The following is a 23215-nucleotide window of genomic DNA, read 5'->3' as shown; positions in this document are numbered from 1 at the left end:
CCACCACGTTAGAACCAGGGGTGGGCGGAAGTCGCGTAAGGGACTTTCGCGGAGAGGCACGGAGATTGAACCAATCTCAGTGCCTCTCCGTATATTTCCGTTACTCGACGCCCACCCACCCACCGCCTGCCTCCCCTCCGCCTCCCACCCGCCTCCCGCCCGCCTTATTAAATTATATTTAAAAGCCTAAATTTAAACTTAAATAAAACTTACTTTATTGCGGCCGCATCCTTGCCCATCGCGGCTTTATCTGGAAACTGCGCATGCGCATTCCTCGCCAGGACTGCGCATGCGCAGGCTCCTGCGCATGCGCAGTTTACAGATGAAGCTGCGATGGGCAAGGATGCGGCTGCAATAAGTTACGTTTTATTTAGGTTTAATTTTAGGCTTTTAAATATAATTTAATAAGGCGGGCGGCGGGCGGACGGCCAACTTCCGTTCCGCCCGCGAATGTGCGGAGATTTGCCTCAAATCTCCGCCTTCTTTGCGCAAGGGCAAATCTCTGCACATTCCGTGGGCGGAACTGAGATGTCCGCCCACCCCTAGTTAGAACCCCTGCACACTCACAGACCACGCATTAAACCTCTTTATCACACTGGACTCTGTTCTCATCATGCCCCACCAGATCAATGGTGTCTCCTCATAATGCTTCCACCCTCTGCATCTCCTCTGAAAGATGGATCCTCACTGAGGCCAGAAAGACGATCACCCATGCACTCATCAGCAGCAGGTTCAACTACTGCAACACACTCTATACAGACATCACCCAGAAACTCCTCAGGAAACTACAGATGGTTCAAAATGCCATTGTCAGTCTGGTCCTCAACATCCCCCACCACAGACACATCTTTAAACACCTTTGAGAACTCCACTGGCTCCCAGGCAACAATAGAGTCACGTTCAAGATCCTCTCACATGCCTACAAAGCTCTCTATGACGCTGGGCCAGCATACCTGAACCACCGCCTCTCATTCCATGTACACACCAGACACCTCCGCTCTACTGAACTAGCCCTCGCCACCAGCCCCTGGATCCGCAAGACCAGGACAGGAGGAAGATGCTACTCCTACTTTGCAGCCAAGACCTGGAACACCCGGCCTCTCCACCTCAGGCTATCCCCATCACTAACCCAGTTCAGGAAGGATCTCAAGACCAGGTTCTTCCATGGAACCTCAGTGCACAGTAAGAAATACTGATTGATTGTTTGATTGATTGAAAGGGCAAGCATTGTTAAACCAACCAGAATACTCGAGCGTTGATGCTTTACTAGCGTGGATGCAATATAAACGCAAATCGTGTGATATGCCTCAATAACCTGGGGTTCTCTCCCCATGTCATGAGCCCAAGGTGAGTGCCTTCTGATTCTCAATCACAACTTGATCATGCATGAATTGATCTTTATCAACCTTCTTCCGTTTAATTTTAACCCACTTTGTAAGTCAATTTCCATTTTCTCAAGACTTCAAAGGTGCAACAACTAACCAGAGTCTCAGTATCAAACATACTTCCAAGACAATACCAGAAAACAGAAAAAGCAGTATGTGGTTGAGTAGTGGTCTGCACTATGCTAGTAGTGTACAGCAATCACTGTATGTAAGGCACAAATCCCACCGCTGCCACCAATGTTAAAAATGGGGTTCTCTATTTGGCAAGGGTTTGCACCTTTGTACAAGTAGGGACCCTTCTTCCTAGTCAGGGTAAGTGGGATACACTTCTAAAATAACCCCTGCTCACCCCCTAGGTAGCTTGGCACGAGCAGACAGGCTTATCTCAGAGGCAGTGTGTAAAGCATTTCCGAACAATACAGTAATACAGTGAAAACACTACAAATGGGAGCTACACCAGTTTAGAAAAATAAGTAATCTTTATCCGAACCAAAAGAAGACCAAAAAGACAAAAATCTGCAATACAGTACAACATATGATTCTTAAAAGGTAGAAACAGTTCTCTTCTAAGAAAATGTTGGATGCAACACTTTTATACAAAGTACCGAGAATGCATAAAAAAAAGCAAGCAAATGGGTCGCGGGGAAGTTGATGCGTCGGTTCCTTGCTCTGGAGGAGGAGATGCGTTGGTTCCTTACTGCTGCGCAGGGGAGGTGAAGTGTCGGTTCCTTACCAGAGAGGAGGTGATGCATTGGTTTCTTACTGCGTGGGGAGGCAATATGTCTGTTTCTTACTGCATTCCCCAACAATGCAACAGACTTGATACTTCAATGCGATGCATGACAATCCAGTATGATGTGATACATGAAGACCAGGAATGCGCTGCGATGTGTGAAGACCCAGGATGCGCTGCACTGATTTCAGCCACGTCCTTTCGATGTGCCGGTTCTTCTCCAATACGGTCTGCATCAGAATCGGTGTGGTGATCTCGGACGTCAGAGATCGGTGCAGAGGATTTGCCGCACTACAGACACTTCAGCCATGAGCAGGTTGATTCTTCCGCATCACGATACGTTGGAAAATTCTTGTTGCACTGCTATGATGTGTCGGAAACAGGTGATGCGTCGATTTTCCCAGTTCATGCAGTTTCCAGTCCCAAAACAACCCAGAGAGGTCCAGAACACTGGTATGCACCTCTCAGCAGATTAGAATTTCCAGCAAAGGAGTTTAAGGTGGACTGGGGGTGTAGTCCTTGTGTCCCTGAGACTTCAGAACAGGAGGCAATCTCAATTTCAAACTCTTGGAGACCTTCCTCAAGCAGGGGACACAGCAAAGTCCTTCTCCTTTCCTTGGCAGAAAGTAGCCAATGTAGGCCAACCCCAGACAGCAAACAGCACAGAGGCAGTATTCCTCCTCAATTTCTCCATCTCTTCTCCTTGGCAAAGGTTCCCCCTGATTCCCAGAAGTCTTTTCTATCTGTGAGACTTCCAACAGGAGGCAAGCTCTACTTCAAGCCCTTGGAGCAAACTCTAACAGCAGGATGATAAAAGCACAGTCCAGTCCTCTACCCTGCCCAAGACAGAAGCTACCACTGTGGGCCAACCCTAACAGCACACAGCAGAGGGGCAGTACTCCTCCTCCAGCTTTCCCGGTTCTTCTACCAACCAGGTTCCTGAGTTCACTTAAAGATGCATTTTTATATTCTGAGTTTAGGCATACTAAACTCTATTTTCCCATCTGCTTCCCATTGGCAGTTATACTTATAAAATGTTATAAGTAAACTCCCCATTCTATCCTATGGGACAGATTACCTTTCAATAGTGAAACATGAATTTGGCAGTTTTTTACTCTCAGGACATGCCACACACATCAGGCCATGTCCTATGTTTCACATACACTGCACCTTGCCCACAGGGGTGACTTGGGCTTACCTCAGGCGTGTCTTACATGTAAGAAAAGGGAAGGTTAGGGCCTGGCAAGTGGGTGCATTTGCCAGGTCAACATGACAGTACCAAACTGCACACAGACACTTCAATGGCAGATCTAAGAATATTTTACAGGCTGCTCATGTGGGTGGCACAATCAGTTGCTATAGGCCTAGTAGCAGAATTTGATTTACAGACTTTGGGTACACGCAGTGCACTGTACTAGAGACTTACCGGTAAATCAAATATGCCAATCATAGAACCACCAATCCATAAACACAATTTACAGGGAGAGCATATGCACTTTAGTACTGATCAGCAGTGGTAAAGTGCCCAGAGTCATAAAACCAACAAAAACAGGGTCCAAAACAGGAGGCCAAAAAGCAAAATGTCTGGGGATAAATCTGATGGAAAAGCCAGATCTAACACAACCCCCTTCCAGCCTAAAGCCAGGGTAGAGTAATCAATCCCTTGATAGACTTCCATGCTTAAGGCGATAGAACCTGGACCTGGCCCACAACAGCGGGGGCACTTTGTGGTTCTACGCCTTTCTGAACCCAGTTGGATCCCTCTGTCCATACTCTCAGGGCCCACTAAGCTAACCCATGGGGAACCCTTCTCTTCAGCTATGGATACCATCTGTGCAGCACCAACCTTAGCTTGCTCACAGGTGTGTTCCAGTAGATAGATAGTACCCATATAGCCAACACAGTGGTGTACCCCAGTCCACCCCCGATGAGTGACTCCTGTCCCTCTCCCAGGGGTAACTCTGTCCACCAGGACAGCAAGCCACAGTGGCCACTGACAGCTGTCAGTGATGAGAGTCATGCTCTAGGCCTGTCATGGTTCTGCAACCTCTGTGGCATCAGAGAGTGGGGGTCAGTAGCCCCAAGTGCCTGACACCCTTTGTCCACTCTCCCTCCTGTCAGGTCAGGGATGACATCCTGACACTGACCCACCAACCCAGGGCCTGCGACTGGACAGGGGACTAGGGTGGGCTCTCCCACACCTGGTCCTGCTCCTTGGGGCTTTGCACCCTCCCACCTGGAGTGATAGCCCGTTCCAGAATTGTCAGGGCATCTAAGGTAGGTGTCCTGCACAAATCGCCCACCAGTTCAGGGGTTCTATCCTTCAACAGGGATCCCAGCCTATGGTCTGTACCCTTAGACTAGGCAGGGGTCAGGGGTGAGGCTGCCTCTCCCTGTGCCCCTATTGAGGCCCAGCACCCTCCCACCTGGAACGGTGCCCCCAGAAGACAAACCAGTAGGGGATCTGTTAGCAGTTGCCCCTTCCTCCAGGTCAGGGGGGACACCCTGAAACGGGCCATCCAACCCAGGGTCTGTACCCTTAGTCTCGACCTGTGCCTGGCAACCAAGAACTTCTGGGGGAGTACACCAACCACCCCAAGGTAAACACCGTTCTCTGGAGCTGCGCTAGAGTCTGCCTGGTGCATGTTGTCAGGCTCCTGTCTACCTGACAGAGCATGAAGACCCCCCAGGCCAGAATTGGCCTCACCAGGGTCAGTCCTGGGGTGCTCTGACCAACCAGGCCTTGAAACTGGGTTTCGGGAACCTTGGGACACAGCCCACTCCTACTCCTTCTCCTCTGAGACCGGGTGTGGGACCCTACACCCCTCCCACTCCACTGGGACCTATCTGGGCTACCACCAGCCTCCCCTTCCTCACTTGGTTGGGGAAAACCTGAGCCACCCCCCTCAGGATCACTCCCAAAAGCTTCTCCAGACCCTCTGGAATCAACCGAAAGGTGTGCCTTCAGTGCAAGCTCCCCAGGGTCAGAGAACTCACACACCACCTGCTGTTGTTAAAGCTCTAGAAAACAGGGACTTAAAATATGCTCTCCACCAATTGAATCACACAGCCCCACACAGGTGTTAACAAAGCTACCCTTTTCCTTACCATCTAGTGCCTCACACAAGTATTCCACATCACCCTCCTGAGACTGGCAAAACACTGTCTCACTGTCTCTGTCACTCAATCCACACTCTTTTGGGTGGTCTCCACACTGACATACCAGGACTTCTTCCATGGGGGAACCCCTCTCCCTGCACCTCTCTTCTAGGGTCAGTATAGTGTCCCTCCCACCACTAGGAATATGATCCCCTGTGCCATTTCCCCTATCAACTTCAGGATCACTGCGCATCACTGGAGCTACTTCATAAACCAAAATCCGCTGGTGTGTGTCAACCCCCTCCTTCAAGTCAGGTGCCATATCTCTGGGTGTGTGTGCTACTCCCTCAGCACTAGATAACACATTTTTGCTGCCACCATCTGAGCTGGACTCCACCTCCCGCCCAGCCAAGCTCACTTCCTGAGCTCCACACATTTCCTTTTCTTGGGGTGAGGCCCTCATGGCCTCAGCCCTCTTGAGCACCTCATCAAGCTCTCCCAGCCTCTGCTCACAAGCTAGAAGCCAATGATCTTTCTCTGTTTCTCCCTCACTTTCAGAGAAGCCCTCCTCTTCTAACTCACCTGGAAGTGTTGGCCCCCAGCGGGGTAGCTCATACTGAAATAGGACTTCCTCTAGATCCTCCCTGGACCTTCTCTTACAGGCAGCCCCCTTTCCTTGCAGAACCCACGTAGCTCCATCATCGTATCGATGAACATGTGCCAGAAGTCAATTTCCATTTTCTCAAGTCTTCAAAGGTGCAACAACTAACCAGAGTCTCAGTATCAAAAATACTTCCAGGACAATACCAGAAAGCAGAAAAAGCAGTATGTGGTTGAGTAATGGTCTGCACTATGCTAGTAGTGTACAGCAATCACTGTATGTAAGGCACAAATCCCACCGCTGCCACCAATGTTAGAAATGGGGGTCTCTAGTTGGCAAGGGTTTGCACCTTTGTCCAAGTAGGGTCCTTCTTCCTAATCAGGGTAAGGGAGATACACTTCTAAAATAACCCCTGCTTGCCCCCTTGGTAGCTTGGCATGAGAAAAAAGGCTTAACTCAGAGGCAGTGTGTAAAGCATTTGTGAACACATACAGTAATACAGTAAAAACACTACAAATGGACACCACACCAGTTTAGAAAAAACAACTTTTCTATAGCCAAACCAAAACAAGACCAACACGACAAACATCCACAATACAGAACTACAAATATGATTCTTAAATGGTAGAAACAGTTCTGTTCTAAGAAAATGTTGGATGTGACACATTTACAAAAAGTACCTTCGATGCGTTGAAAAATGCAAGCAAAAAGGGTCGCAGGGAAGGTGATGCGTTGGTTTCTTACACTCAGGGAAGGTGATGCGTTGGTTCCTTGCATCGAGGGAGGTGATGCATCAATTCCTTACGGCTGCGCAGGGGCTGTGATGTGTGATTCCTTACTGGGAGGAGGTGATGCGTTCGTTTCTTACCGCGTGGAGATGTGATGCATCGGTTTATTACTGCGTTCCCCCAACAATGCTACAGATTTGATACTTGCGTCACAATCAGGTACAATGAGATGTGTGGAGACACGGGATGCACTGCAATGCGTGAAGACCTGGGATGCGCTGCGATGATTTCAGCAGCGTCCCCTTGATGCATTGGTTCGTCTCCAACAGGGCCTGCCTCAGAATCCTTGTGGTGATCTCGGATGTTGGAGATCGGTGCACAGGATTCGTCACATGGCAGATACTTCAGCCATGAGCAGGTGCTGAATCGATAGTTCGGCAGTGGCAATGCGTCGGAAAATTCTTATTGCACCGCTGCGTCGGAAACAGGCGATGTGTTGATTTTCACAGTTTTTGCAGTTTCCAGTCCCAAAAACAATGCCAAGAGGTCCAGAACACTTACAGGCACCCCTCAGCAGGTCAGAACTCCCAGCAAAGGAGTTCTGGGGGGTCTGGGGTGAAGTCTTTGTGTCCCTGAGACTTCAACTCAGAAGGCAAGCTCAATTTCAAGCCCTTGGAGATCCTCCTCAAGCAGGGGACACAGCACACAGCAGAGTCCTTCTTTTCTTGGCAGAAAGTAGCCACTGCAGGCCAACCCCAGACAACAAAACAGCACGGGGCAATATTCCTTCTCAGTTTCTCCAGCTCTTCTCCTTGGCACCGGTTCTTCTTGATTCCCAGAACTGATCTTTGAAGTCTTTTGTGTCCCTGAGACATCTAACAGGAGGTAAGCTCTACTTCAAGCCCATGAGAAAACTCTAACAGCAGGATGATGAAAGCACAGTCCAGTCTTCTCCCTGCTCAAGACAGAAGCAATCACTGCAGGCCAAACCCAACAGCACACAGCACAAGGGCAGTCCTCCTCCAGCTTTCCCAGGCTTCTTCCAAGCAGGTTCCTAAGTTCAGCAATACTCTAAAGTTCATGGGTCAGGGCCCCACCTTTGACAGCACAAATTCCTTTGTTCTCTGGTGACAGGGAAGCTCTTTGCCCAGCCAGGAACCAGTTCTGTCCTTGCTGGTGCAGCTTCCTGGCAGGAGGTGGAGACAGCATTGTCTGTCGCAGACCAAGCCCATTCAGGTGTGAAATAAATCTCCTCCCCCTACTCTGAATGCAGCCGAGGTCCATTCAGCCCAGCCCTGACTCACCCTGAAAAGACAAGACACACCTAACCCCCCCAAGTGGCTGTCTGAACAGAATGCACATCCCAAACCCCTTTCACTCCAAAGCCAGACAGTCAATACACAACCTAGCAGAGGCATGTTGGATGGTTAGGAAAGAAAATAGCTACTTTCTTAAAGTGGTATTTTCAAACACAAAATATAAAAATCATTGTTACTAAAAGATGCATTTTTATATTCTGAGTTCAAGCATCCTAAACTCTATTTTCCTATCTGGTTCCCATTCGCATTTATACTTATAAAATGTTACAAATAAACTCCCCATTATATCCTATGGGACAGATAGCCTTTCAATAGGGAAAAACTAAATTGGCAGCATTTCACTATCAAGACATGCCACACACATCACAGCAGGTCGTACCTTTCACATAACTGCACCCTGCTCACAGGGGTAACTTGGGCCTACCTTAGGTGTGTCTTACATGTAAGAAAAGGAATGGTTAGGGCCTGGCAAGTGGGTGCCCTTGCAAGGTCGACATGGCAGTACCAAACTGCAAACAAACACTGCAATGGCAGATCCGAGAACCTTTTACAGGCTGCTCATGTGGGTGACACAATTAGTGCTACAGGCGCACTAGCATGATTTGATTTACAGGCCCTGGGCACACAGTGGACTGTACAAGGGTCTTACCAGTAAATCAAGTATGCCAATCATGGAATCACCAATCCATAAACACAATGTACAGGGAGAGCATTTGCACTTTAGCACTGATCAGCAGTGGTAAAGTGCCCAGTCATAAAACCAACAAAAACAGGGTCCAAAACAGGAGGCCAGAAAACAAACATTCTAGGAATAAACCTGCTGGAAAAGCCAGGTCTAATACACTTGTTTTGTGAAAAATCAATTTCCCTACTCAGTACCTATGTACCAAATTCTACCAGATCGATTGAGAGATGTATGGTGAGCGACTCATGGTCACTGATACAACTAGCGATAACTTTATTCTCTTTTAGTATAAGAGCAAGATCCGATGAAGATATTATAAAGTCAATGTTGCTACAATTTCCAATCCCCTTGCAGGTAGGGGGCAAGGTTGAGTGGGGTGACTTGTAATCGTGGGGTAGACCAGATTTTTAGATAAAATAATAAAAGTTAATACGTCTCCATATGGTGTATGTCTAAAATGCGTCAACTCCACCCTGCTAGACCCTGTAGGCCACAAGTCTATGTAGAACTTTGACAACAAGTGCGTATATTGAAATCACCTATCAACAGAATAAGGGCCTTTTATGCTTATCTTCAAAACCTAACTTAAAACACCTGGGTCAGTAGCGAAATTAGCTCAGAACGCGGATGACTTGATTCTTTATACCACCAACTCGCAGATTGCAATACCTATCCTTATGGCAGAGGCTTAGAGCTTTGGCAAGGTATTGGGGTATAAGATGAACATAGATCAAACAGAAGTTATGGATTGGAACCATCGTAACAGCAGTTGGGGGGCTAAAAACCAAATGAGATACCTTTGTATATTAATAGAGCAGAAGCGTGTAGAAATCCCTAAAGTCAACTGGAAAAAGGTAAGCCAGGAGGTAGGGAGACTGCTAGTAAAATGGGCCAATTTACCATTAAATATATATGGTAGAGTTAATTTGATTAAGATGATCATCCTTCCAAAAATTACTTTTCTTTTAACTCCATACCATTAACATTCCAAAGAGAGGATATAGCTAAGATCCAGAGAAAAATAGGTAGCTTTATCTGGGCATCAAAGGGTCCCAGGTTAGCATGGAAAAGACTCAGGAGAAGGTTGGTGGTGGGTGGACTGGCTTTCATGTATTTTTTTATATATTGTCATGCTTTCCATTTTAAGAACTTTCATATCTTAGTGAAAAAACCTGACTGCTCACCAATGGGGAGACTCTTTGAGGCATTGCTTGGAGACCTAAGTCAGGGGCAGTGCCACTTCTTGTTCAAGCACGGGGATCCAAAATATTTCAAAAAGGTGAGGTTAAAGATCTTGAAAATGGCCTTAAAAAATGGGTATACTTTTGAAGGAGGCTAGGTATACTATACTATTCATCCTTGGCACAGATTTGGGCTTCCCCAGGCACCCCTGACTGTTTGATAGACCAGCTTGGCCAACCCTTAAAATCTGCAGGTCTACGTTACTGGGCAGATCTTAGAATGGGTTCAAGTTTAGTGGGCTTGGAGGTCCTAAGCAATTGTACCAAGGGGCAATTAACACGATTTAAATATTACCAGCTATGCTCTTGGTGGGCCACCCAAGAGTGGACGGAAGATGAAGATGAGCCATGGTTAGAACATGCAATGAGAATTGGTCCACTTAAAAGGGACGTCTCAATTTGGTACTGGGCTTTCTTGGAAGCAGATGATGAGAGATTGTCAGACATCTCCAACATGTGGGAAGAGGGATATGGGGAAGGGGATCTAATACAAACATGGCAAGTCTCCTTCTCCATACTGCGTGCAGTGGTGAAACCCATCTCACTTAAAAGAAATCACCTGTTTACCAACTTTAGGATATATTGGTCTCTGGCCCGGCTCTCAAGAGTGACTGGGAATACATATGCATGTCCGAAGTGTATGCTCTCATTGGCAGATGACATGCACATGTTTATGCAGTGTTCGAAGATCGCCTCCTTCTGGATGTCGGTATGCAACTTTATAGAGGAAGTGATCGGTGGACGAAATTAGGTAAGTCCTTGACTTATATTCTTTAGGCTACATCCAGAAGCATGTTTACGATCAAATGCTGTCATAACAACATTTGTTTTCTATGTGATTTTGTTGGCGAGGCGGGAGATATGCAGAATTTGGAAATCAGAAAATCCCCACTTATTGTGAACTGCCTAGGAAGCATTAACCTTACGAGCCAGTCTGACATTGCTTGTGACATTAAAAGTATGGAGATGGTCTGGGCACTGTATGCAGTTTGGAGACAATAGGTAAGTGGGTCCAAAGATTAAGCCATGCATGCTGGAGGTTCTGGCTCTCCTGCCTCCTTGTTTCTACGGGAGGGGGATGAATGTGGAAACAGAAGCACTTTATGCGGTGATATGCTTGTCCGCCTCTCTCTTCTATTAAGGGGGGGGAGCTATACCAGCAAGAAAGTTGGCAGAATGAGGACAAACATTTTTTATTTATTTTTAAAAACCTTAAGAGGGAGCCTCAGAGTCCACAATGACCTTGGTTAATGAGGGATCAAATATGTTATAATAAAAGAATATTCATCCACCTATAATGATAAAGATATGTCAAACAATACTAAAGAAGCGCAGGCACTGTACGTTCACTCTTATAATAGAAATTAAGAGAATCCTATGCCTTAAACCAAACCCACATAGGCAGGAAGTCTGAGATTACCTAAGAAGAGCGAAATAACATCAATAACCACAAGATACTTTCAAGTAGATTAAAAATATTATTTCCTCCTTCATTAGTTTGAGAGTATAATTCAGAAAAGTATTCAAAAGTTCCAGGCGCAGTGTGTTGATTGAAGAGCTCCTTCACAGGAACAAAGTAAAAAATGTCTGTAATGCCGAAAGGAAAAGTAGGAGCAGGATCAGCATTAGGTTCCCAGGCCAAGAAAGCCTTTCAGAAAGAAAGAAACACATCCCAATCATCTTGCATATCATGGGATCTGAAGCCTCCTCTTTTCCTCCATAACCGGGCCCTCTAGAGGTGCACTGGGAACTGCTTGGACGTGATAGAGAGCCCTAATGTAACACAGCCGTCTTCTGTGGTGGTCAAGCCACTCATCTAAAAACAAAAGAATTTAAATGCTGGAAAACACACAGTCAGGCAAATTTACTAACATTTGGGGCAAGGTAGCTCAGAAACCAAATTTTCTGCACTGTGTTGCATCAGTGGAAGAGAGAAAATAAATCGATATATCTTTTAACCCGTTCCATGCTGCCGTCGGACGTCGCGAGCGCTACCTCGCTGGTGCTGCGCCCGTCCAACGGCCGACGCAGCCCCGCCCGCTCTTTAGAATGCCCATAGCCGCTGCGGAAAAACCGCTGCGGTTAAGGCGTTAAGATATGCAGTTGCTTTTTCCTCCACCTGCTCTGGCGACATTTTGGCTGCCTTGCGCTAACACAGATACACACCGCTGCACAATAGTGCAAAGGTTATTGCCTTATGTCAAACCAACGTTTTGTACAGGAAGGATATTCTACCAGTTCAAAATCTACTCTTAAATACCTTTTCAATTTTGTATCTGGCTGTACAGTTCAGCACACCTGCAAAGGTGGAAATATATGGAAAGTTTTGAAACATGCTACACTGCTATGCCTGCCTCGACGAGGCATATGTTTTTGGTGCACAACTATATCTACCAATTTTAGTAGATACAAATTTGCATCACAATTATTGGGTGTTTCCTTGAGAATGTCCATGTAACACACATGGTACACCCCATGACTCAAAGTAGTGCATAGCTCTACTTTGCGTTACTTTTACCAACATTCCGATGAAAATCTTTATGTGGGTTGAAAAGTAAATGCAGCCACAACACTTTGCACTGGGTTTGCATTACAGAAGTAATGCAAACATCCTGGAAAAACTATTTTGGTATTAAACTACTCATTAAGTAATGCAAATGACTAGCAAGTCACAGTGCTATATAAAATTATGTCTTTGATTAATCAGAAAAGGCTATTGACTTTGTGGTGATGCGGGGTGCGTGTCTTACAGAACGATAATGCAACACTGAACAAGTATAGATGAGTTAGAGAGAGACATGCTCTCTGAAAATTGGTACTTGGACATAGCCCTGGTGGGATGTATGTCGTTACAACGCATGCTTTTTCCACACATGCCTTTACAACGCAGGTATTACAACGCAAGTCGTTACAACAACTTGCGTTGGGGGCGCTGGATAGTGAATAGTTTAATTTACTATTCCAACTCCAGTCCCCGTGGATAGTAGGGAAGGTTTTGGATAGTAAATTAAACTATTCCCTATCCTACAGTGCCCTCCAGCGCAAGTCGTTGTAACGACTTGCGTTGTAATACCTGCGTTTCAAAGGTACTGCGTGGTAAAAGTTTCGATGTAAAGGATGTTTCCCCCCTGGTGACCAAGATGATAACTTGTCATCATAAGCACATCCTTTTCAATGCGGTGTTCCTCATTTCCTCCCTGACTACATTCGAAGACAGAATTGCTTCCACCCTCCAGCCAGGGTTCATTTTCCTACCTCCCAAGATGTGATGACACTTGGAAAACTATCAAATCACAATGGCTGTGCCATCCACTGAGGCAGATTTGGGAGGGGATTGGGCACGATTGCAAAATAATTCCTTTCTTCTACGAGTCCTCATACTGTTGAGATAGCTTTGTGAGGGGCAGAACCTCTCTTGCTTACTTCTAATAAGTGATTACAGTCACAGTGATTGCCATACACACAGTGCTTAATTTGTTAAAGAATGAGTGCCGGTAACCGAAGCTCTGTTTAGAAGCCCGCTGTTGGGGCTATTAATTGTCAGCACTCCAGTACCAAGGCTACACAGTCATAAATCCAACCAGTACTAGTAACCACTGGCTCAAATTAATCACGGCATACACCTCCTCCTGATACAAAAATCAAAATAAAAACTATCAAAGTTGGCAAACAAAACCATTTTGGCAAAAATAAGAACAAATCCCACCCAATAATAGTGGCATTCTTTGATAAAAGGGCCTTAAGCTGCCAGTGTGTACTGACAAATGGAACGTGTATGCAGTTGAACTTTATTGCTATTTCAGCAGAATGGAACCATGAACATTAATTGAGAAACGCGGAATAATTGTTCCTCATATAGCACTAGAGCACTCTACCCTCCCGCTTGCTCCAAATGTGCACTCCAAATAAATCATTCCTTTGAGTTTTAATTTAAAAAGAACAGTTGTTCCATGCACTTATGCATTTCACTGTTTCATCTCATGCAAAAGCCTGTCAAGTTTGCAGAGACGGGCATGAGCATTAAGACTGCTTTTACAAAACAGGATTCTATTTTCAAAATTACATACATTTGAAAGAACATTTAATTACTGTGCGCACCCGTACAATTTCCCTCCAACTGTGTGATTTTTGGTTGTGTTTGCTTTGATTTCATATTATAAAGCTTGCTAAAATAAACCTTGTAAACCAGTGTAGTCAATTGATTTACTGTTTAAAATACCCTTGAGAATTGTTAATGCCATGACTCTTGAAGAAACCTTTATTCATCAAATTATAATAATTAATATTTTTTTTGTTGCTTTTTTGAGAAGCAACATTTATTGCAATTTATGTAAAATTTTACATGGAGGAAACATAGGGGCATATTACCAAGGGTGGCGATAGGCAATTATCGCCGGTTTAGCGGCCGTTTTCGGCCGCTAAACGGCGGTAATTCTATCGCTCTATTAGCAAGCTGTCGCTAACTGATGTTAGCGACAGCTTTTAGGCGATAGCGAGCGGTTTGGGGCCAGCTTTGCATGTTAGCGATATATATCGCTAATGACATGCAAAGTGGGTGTACCCAACCTGTTAGCGACTGAAAGCAGTCGCTAACGTCGCCATCGCCTATTAGCAAGGCAGGCGTAGCGATGGAAATATTCCCGCTATCGCCAAAAACCAACACCTGCTCAGACCAGTTCTTAGCCATGTTATCCAATGGGAGGTGGATAACATGGCTAAGAGCATTTTGTCGCTAATGCGTGAATATCGCTGTATTCTCAGCGATATTCACGCATTTCGCCGCTATCGCTGGATATTTTAGCACAATGGAGAAAAACGTTGCTAATAGCATGTTTTCTCCGCTAACATATCCAGCAATAGGCAGCGATAAAATAATCGTCGCTAAGCCTATTTAGCGATAATTATCGCTACTTGTTGGTAATAGGCCCCAAGGTACCATAATGGACCTACATTTTTGTGTGTTTTTCTTCTTTCATGAATGCCACTGTCCAAGAGAACGTGACAGGGACATCACTCATTGATTCACTAAAATTGAAAACAATGCCATTATTAAGGGAAGTGACATAACTCGAACTGTCATCCGCCAGTTACATAACGTTAGGCGAGACATAAAAGAAAGTAGAGTGTTATCATTAGTTCTTAATTGTTATAACATTAAGTGCTAGCGACTACAAAGGCAGTGTATTTGTGATAGCACCATACTCCTCTCTAATCCCCCACCAGACACTTCCTGCCCATTGATCTAACTCTTGAATGTTTTTTTTGTCATCCGTGCTTTCTACCTTAGTCACTGTTTTTTCTTCTTTCTCTTCTTTTTTCTGTCCCTTTTTTGTGTTCTCTCTCTTGCTTCGGATGAAAGTCTGATATTGAAAAAACAAACTAGTCCCCCAAAAAGAGTTCCGGTGGGCCACACCTTCAACGTCCAGCTCAAATTAAGTACTGGTTATCATGATATTCAGGAAAAGCAGACATCTTGGACCAATAATGCACAATGACCAAGTGACCTATACAGGCCTTTCTGGACCATGCAGGTGTAAAATGTGCAGAGACACTGTCAAAAACCACAGGGCAGCCTTAAATATCCATGTACAAACTCAAATGCCCAGTCACTGACCCATATGCCAAGACACAAACCATTGGCACCCAAGCACTACTGCTGGATGCCCAGGCACAACCCTTTAATACTGAGGTACAATCTCACGTTAGCAATTACACCATCATATACTCAGCGCTTCCGAGCTGTCCATTAGCCCATATTCACAGTGCCCCCTAGTCTGCACATTTACCCCTTATGCTCAGTGCCGTCTTCTATGCATCATTGTAATGAGTCTCGCTACTCCATGCTGCCCCACACTTTTGTTTTAGAGTTCCTTCTCTTGAAGGGTGAGGGTAATCTGAGAAAACATTTTTACTTTTGCATATCAGGATTCTTTACTCTAAAGTAAATTGAAGTCTGAAAAGAGGGGGACTAATTAGGGTGTAAATAATAGCTTAGCGATAAAACCCAATTACATGAATTAATTAAAATGTTTCAACATGAAGGCTGAGGTAACAATATGAAGTGATACTGATAGAATAGTGGTCAAGACCATAGAAAGGCTCTCTCCATGTCATGTACCAGGTACCCAGCACTGAATATGAACCTGTTGCAGTGATATAGAGTAGGCGTGCTATCGATTTAAAATTACTTTTTAATGCTTTCGGCTGAGTATGTCATGCAATAAAAACGTTAAAACTCATTTTAATGAACAATTTGGAAATAATATCACACAAAAGTAAGAACTCATGTATATGTACATTTTGGAAGCGATTACACTTGTCCACCTCCTAATCTGGGTAATAATGATGAATTATCATAGGCACTGAGAAGCCTGAGGGCTGCAGTTGGAAATTGGTCCTGCCTGCCACCGAACTGGGGCAACCTTTATGGTCATTTGCACTATAGCCACTCACCCCAGTGGTGCATGTCTCTGTCCTTTATTAATTTGGTTTGGTAGACTACAGTTCGCTTCTTCCACCTCCCTCTCAGTGACAGGTGACACTTTAGTTATAGTGATGCTTTGATGAGAAAGCACGTAGATCATTAATTAATTTTAACATATAATCACTGACACATTCATAGGCCGAAGCAGTTTGCTTTCCCTACCTCCTTTGCCTCCATGATAGGAGGAGCACAAGAGAATAATATCCTCCAAAGCTTCTCTAAGGTTCAGACTGAAGGCACGTTTGTCACTTGTGACAATACCCCATCTTTTTATTACCCACTGCCTGTGGTAGACTGTACCTAGCACACAGAAATAGAAATTCATGCTCCTGAAATTTTGCAGAACTATATGGGGAATGGGACGGTCATTAAAATATAATAGGATTTCCACTGCATTCTTTGAGTTTTCCTAAATTTTAATGTGTTCTGTCAATCCATCGCTAGCCTCATGGCTTCACAAGGGTAACCCTTGAGAGGATGAACATTTCTGATGTCCCGAAGGCTTCAGCCTCTTTTTAGATTTCACACATTGACTTTGATGGAACTTGATCGATAATTTTTTCTTTCCAGTATTTATCTTATTGTTGCTGGAGCTTCTTGCTCTTTTAATCTCATAGATTATTGGGGCCACACACATGCACACATCCTATCTTCAATGCATGTGTAGGCAGTATTGGCCAATAAGAGAACAGAGGTCAGGTTCTGGTTTACTCAGAAAAGTCACTTCCATATTTCCCATTTAGCTTTCCATAGCTATTTGATTTCTCATGGGCTTAGAAGCCATATCTCTACTCCACATATAGTTATTTCTCTCATCTTGGTACTCACATCACTATCCACATTCCAAAAGGGTTAACACATTTCTGCCTAATTGGTTGTCAAAGCTCTTGATGCCTCTAGCAGCATTCCCTCCCGATCATGTAACTGTGTCTTTTAAGTGGTCAGTTGATTTTCTGTGCAGTAGTTCTCAACTGCTTTCATTAGAGGCAATTTAAGAATCTTATGAGCTATAATTGAGGGATTATACCAAGTAGGAGTGAACAGCAACAATTAAAAAGACGCATACATTTTAGAAACATAATTTTAACAACGTTGGTAGAGTGTCTCAGAAAAGGAGAAGACATATATCTAAGTTTCCAGACCACGAGAGAGAATTGAAGACAAGAAAATGGAGAAATGAGCGAAAGTTCAATAGATTGCCAAAGTGGATGGGAAGTACACTGTGAACTATCCAATGAAGACCAAGTTTGGGTAAGGGTGAACGTGGAATGGTATTGAGTGAAATTAGGGAAATTAACACCACCAGATATTTTAACATTTTTTAGTTTGGATAGAGAAATGCGAGCCGTTTGATTGTTCCATAAGAATTTGGATCGAAGACCATCAATTGATCTAAAAAAATGTGATAGGTAATCAAAGAGGATGCATTTGCAAGTAAAAATTCATAACAGGCAAGAACATTATTTGAATAGTATCTAATCTATGCCTCTAGGAAAGGTATAAGGGTGACCATTGAGCAAATAAGGTAATGATCTTATGTTTTCAAGTGACCAAGATAGCTTGTACAGTGTCTTTGAAAGAGGGAGAGCAAAGAATTACCTAACATTTAATTTTAGAAGAGTTCCAAAGAATACCCGTATTGATAAACATATCTTTTGAAGCTGCATTACTTTTGATTTTATCAACTTTAGGACGCTAGCCTCCAGGCAAGGTATCAATTACAAAATTCTTTATTGCAGGAAGTCAGTCATTGATGTGTTTTGGCTGATCCTAGCCTTTTTCAAGACTCAACACCGAGGGAAAAATGTTAAAAGACATCATCAAACATATAGAAGACATACTTTCAAATCCCTTTTTGCTACTCTCTCTCTTTTTCTCCAAAGAGAAATCTACAAAATACAATATTAAAGACATCATCTGATAAATAATTTCATATGTTGTTAACCATATTCCTAGGAAAGAAGTTAATCTGCAAAATGCCTTGTTAAGAAAATTCATGTAAAAGGGGGAGAAGCTGGAATACAATTTGGTAAATTTAATGGCATCCTGATGTGGGACCATTGAGGATTGGTATTGCTGTCATGGTGAGCTGAAGTGTGTTTTGCAAAATTTAGGTGCACCAACTTGGGTTGTAACCCCAAGGGGTGCAGAGTCATGGGATGGCTTACATGACTTTTTGAGAGAAGCAAGCTCTAACATTAAAGGCATTGAATAAAAGACGCCAGGAAAATGTTTCTCTTTGGATCCTGCAAATGTTTGCAGGTATTTTAATCACAGATTGCAAGCCATGCTGTACTTCATTTGCAACAAAACAAATCCAGCTCTTGGAGATGTTACTGATTTCTTTTGTTGAATAGAGTACCAAGCAAGAGGTGCTCCTCATATTCACATGCTGTTGTGGGTAAAAGATGCACCTAAATTTTGGAACAGACACAGATGAGTCTGTACTTTATGTCATGGAAGAGTATGTTACAGTATGTTGCTTGTAGAATTCCAAAAGAATCTGAGGAGAAAGGCCTAAACCAGCAAGGACTGTGTTTTCAATTACATAGATGTGAAAAGTACTGTCAGTGAAAGTACAGAGCAAAAGGAAAATTTTATACAAAATTTCGTTTTGGATTTCCAAGACCTGTTAATTCAAAAGGAAGAGTGAATAGGTTTATGTCTGCATTGAGACATACTCTTACTCGTAAATGACCAAAACACACGTATATCCTCAGGAGAACAGAAGCTTCACAATATATTAATGATTACAATGCTGTGATTTCAAAAATGCTGAATGTCAATATGTATATTCAATTTGTGCTCATTATCTTAATTAATACTAACCAAAATCTGAGAAGACAGGGATCAACAACCTGTGGGAAGAGATTTTTATTGCAAAGTCTCTAACAAAAGAATTGTACAACTTCAGTTTGAAGATGCTTTCTCACAGGGAATGCTGTGACCGGTTGAGTTCTGCTATTTTTTTTTTATATGTTGAAAGGAATTGTTTGGGTGATTTTAGGAATAGCATCAAGTTGGAACCATGTTTTCAAATCTTTTCCAGAAATTGAATGTCTTACCGAGTTGGAGCCATACTGTACATGCATTGTGAAAACAAACATGTTGGATACTTACCATCCAAAAATGAGTGTACATCTAGAAATTAAGTACTTCAATACTACACATATAGAAACAATGTGACAGAAAATGTAGATGAAGGTAAATTTGCAATAGTTTGTTGCAATTGGTCTTTCGTGTGGTATAACAAGGCCAGTCTAATTAACCATAGACAACTGAGCTGCTACACTGCTGAAAAATAAAAATGTTCCTATTTGGCACTGTTTTAGCTGCTTAAACCTTGCCATTCTGAAACAGAATTACTAGGAGGGTTTGACTGCCACGAAGAATGTTTTAATATTGCAAAGGATAGCATTGAGTGCTCAGTATTTTCAAACTACTTGCAAATGTTGAATGATGAAATTCAACAGGAATATACAATTGCTGCTGAGGTAGCTAAGGAGAGTTCACAAAGCAGCCAAAGTGCAGGTCCTCAAAGTCAGGACCCACTTGGAGAACTAATCATTCAAAATGAGGCGGCTATTGAAATGAATTTGATGGAGACTACCTTGAGCAACCAAGACATGAAGCAATTGATTTGGCAGATTTAGTTGAACAACTAATTGATTAGCAAATAGAAATAAAGCCCAGGAAAGGTAAATATTTGGTTACATTTCAAATAACTATTTAAACTAATTAAAAATATGTGACAAGCATCTGATCGTGAATTTGGAAATAATCTGAAGGACATCAGAATAGGTGTTCTTTCAAAAGACGGAATGCATGTTCTAGAAAGTCACCTTCTTAAAAAAACTTTATCCAGCAATGAAAACAGAGGCCAAAATAATGTTTAGTTTTCTGCAAGAAGGGAAATATATTGGACCCGATTCACAAAGATAAATTGAGAAGAAAGTCTACCTTTACGACTTTCGGTATTCACAAAGGGCATTTACTACTCGTAAATGCATTTTGTGAATACTGAAAGTCGTAAAGGTAAACTTTTGGTACTCACAAAGGGCATTTACGAGTAGTAAATACCCTTTGTGAATACTGAAAGTCGTAAAGTTAGACTTTTGTCTTACTTTACCTTTGTGAATCAGGGCCACAGTATGTATAATGTCTACTCTGCATTAGTGTGCATCGTTCAACAATGAATTGCTGGAATTGGAGAAAGAAGATATTGTGCAACTGAAGGTAAAAGATAAGATGGAACACCAGGGTGCACTATATTGCTGAGTGAAATGATACAAATCAAACTTCTTTCATTAGAGAAATCTGTTTCACGAACCTCAGAATGGTAAAAATATTTTAAGAGTATGTAAAAACTGTAGAGTGATTTTGTTCTAATATTTAAATATTGAAAAAGGTTTGGTCCATGGTGCTATGGGTAAAGTTGTTGATTGTATACATGTTCCTAATAGGAATGAGGTAGAATACCTGGTCATTAAATTTGATCAGATTGATAGCGCAAAGCAAATTGGCCAATTTACTGCACGTTTTTTACTTGTGAAAGATTTATATGTTCGAATGAAACAGTTTTCAGTTTCTCTAACACATGCTGTTACTATTCCTAACTTTAAGAGTAGATGCAGCGGTTATTAATATTGGTAGCACAGTATTTAAGGAAAGTATGTCATATGAAGCTTTGTCTCAAGTTAAGACATTGTCTGGTTTGTATCTAGTTGTATTTGATGAAAGCAGCGTGAGTGCAGAATGAAGTTGTGCAAACGAATATAACCGATTAAGACGCTCGTAGCTCAACACAAACTCACGGAAAGGTGATCTTGCATTTCTGCCGTTTTGGGAGCCAGCTGCCCCGTGAGGGGAAAATCTTGCACGGATTGTTTGTTACAGCACAGGGGGCCGGGACTGCGAGACCCAGGGTTCAGCGCATAGCAACTCAGCGCACCTGGAGTCTCTTCCCGCCCCCTGCTCCTCCCGCCTCCAGCGCCTACAACAGCTCGCGCTCGTAGCTCAACACAAACTCACGGAAAGGTGATCTTGCATTTCTGCCGTTTTGGGAGCCAGCTGCCCTGTGAGGGGAAAATCTTGCACGGATTGTTTGTTACAGCACAGGGGGCCGGGACTGCGAGACCCAGGGTTCAGCGCATAGCAACTCAGCGCACCTGGAGTCTCTTCCCGCCCCCTGCTCCTCCCGCCTCCAGCGCCTACAACAGCTCGCGGCCCCCGCTTCGCGGGTGCCGCTCGTAGCTCAACACAAACTCACAGAAAGGTGATGTTGCATTTCTGCCGTTTTGGGAGCCAGCTGCCCTGTGAGGGGAAAATCTTGCACGGATTGTTTGTTTCAGCACAGGGGGGCGGGACTGCGAGACCCAGGGTTCAGCGCATAGCAACTCAGCGCACCTGGAGTCTCTTCCCGCCCCCTGCTCCTCCCGCCTCCAGCGCCTACAACAGCTCGCGGCCCCCGCTTCGCGGGAGCCGCTCGTAGCTCAACACAAACTCACGGAAAGGTGATCTTGCATTTCTGCCGTTTTGGGAGCCAGCTGCCCTGTGAGGGGAAAATCTTGCACGGATTGTTTGTTACAGCACAGGGGGCCGGGACTGCGAGACCCAGGGTTCAGCGCATAGCAACTCAGCGCACCTGGAGTCTCTTCCCGCCCCCTACTCCTCCTACTCTCCCTATATAACAACGTGTCACCGCATAGCGGGACGCGTGCGGGACGCCCAGGCGAAGCCCGGGCAAAGGGCGGGCCCTCTGAGGCCCTCTGAGAGTCCGAGAGAGGCCGGGCTGGGCCCACTCTCTGAACCCAGGTATCGTGTATTAATCCTTTTTCCTTTCCTCTATTGTGATGGCTTTAAGTCCGGGGAAATTGCTGCATGAGAAGGTAGGATCTACAACTAATGGTCCTTTAGATAATTATTTTACTAAGGCTCTTGTGGACCAAGACAAGGAGAAAATGTTGGCAGTTCGTAGAGCTGAGCGTCGTCGCTCTATAGAAGGCTTTAAGAACATAACCCCTGTTATTTCTCCACTTATAGACTTGCAGAACCTTTCTGAGGGGACTTCTTCCACACAAGATCTGTTATGCTTGGAAAGTTTTCCGCTTTTGCTGCGTGACTTTACTCCAACCCCAACTCCCATGGGTGAAACAGGACAAAATACATCACAAATATCACCATCATTAACTGTATTGCCCGAAGCTAACTCGTGCTCTCGGTCATTGTCAAGACCAAAGCAAGTGGCTGTAACTAAACAGAGAAAAATTGTGCAGGCTAAAAGTTTTGGGCAACCGCCTGCCAAAAAAAGAAGGAAGGGGGTGGCCCTGCAAAAGCCAAAAATTAACCATTCGGACTTTGGTAAATCCAACAAAGACATTAAGAACATTGCTAAAAAACCACTTGCTGATCAACCTAATAGGTCTTCCCAGATTAGTATGCCTCTTTCTCCTACAGTTGTTCAGGTGGTGAATGTCGCTGCTCCAACAGCTGAAAAGGTTGACATTATTCAAGTGGATGATTCTCCAGTAGCCCCACTCGATAATATGGAGCATTTAATTAGATCATTTATTTTACCCATTATTGAGGGACTGAGGAGGGTGGAGAAAAAACTCGAAGTTATCGAAATGGCAGTTAATAATAATTATCATGGTTTAAATGAGGTTGTGGGGAGTGGGGTACTGAAACCACCAGTCATGGTGCCCACGTCTACTCCTAGTGTCCTTATAAACACTGACCAAACGACAACCCCAACTGCTACTCCAAATCAAATAGTTCCACCACCCAAACAGATCACTACTACAGTTCCTAAACCAGTAAATATTGCACAGACAGGATCTGCTAAACCATCAAAGGGGGCCCTTCAACAACCAAAAGGAGATCCAATTAGATATACCAGGCCACCACCCTGTAGAATCCCTCAAGCGGAATTACCCCCAGA

Source organism: Lissotriton helveticus, chromosome 5_1 (assembly GCF_964261635.1).
Source record: "Lissotriton helveticus chromosome 5_1, aLisHel1.1, whole genome shotgun sequence".
Lineage (NCBI taxonomy): Eukaryota > Metazoa > Chordata > Amphibia > Caudata > Salamandridae > Lissotriton > Lissotriton helveticus.
Note: the sequence above shows the minus strand (reverse complement) of the source record.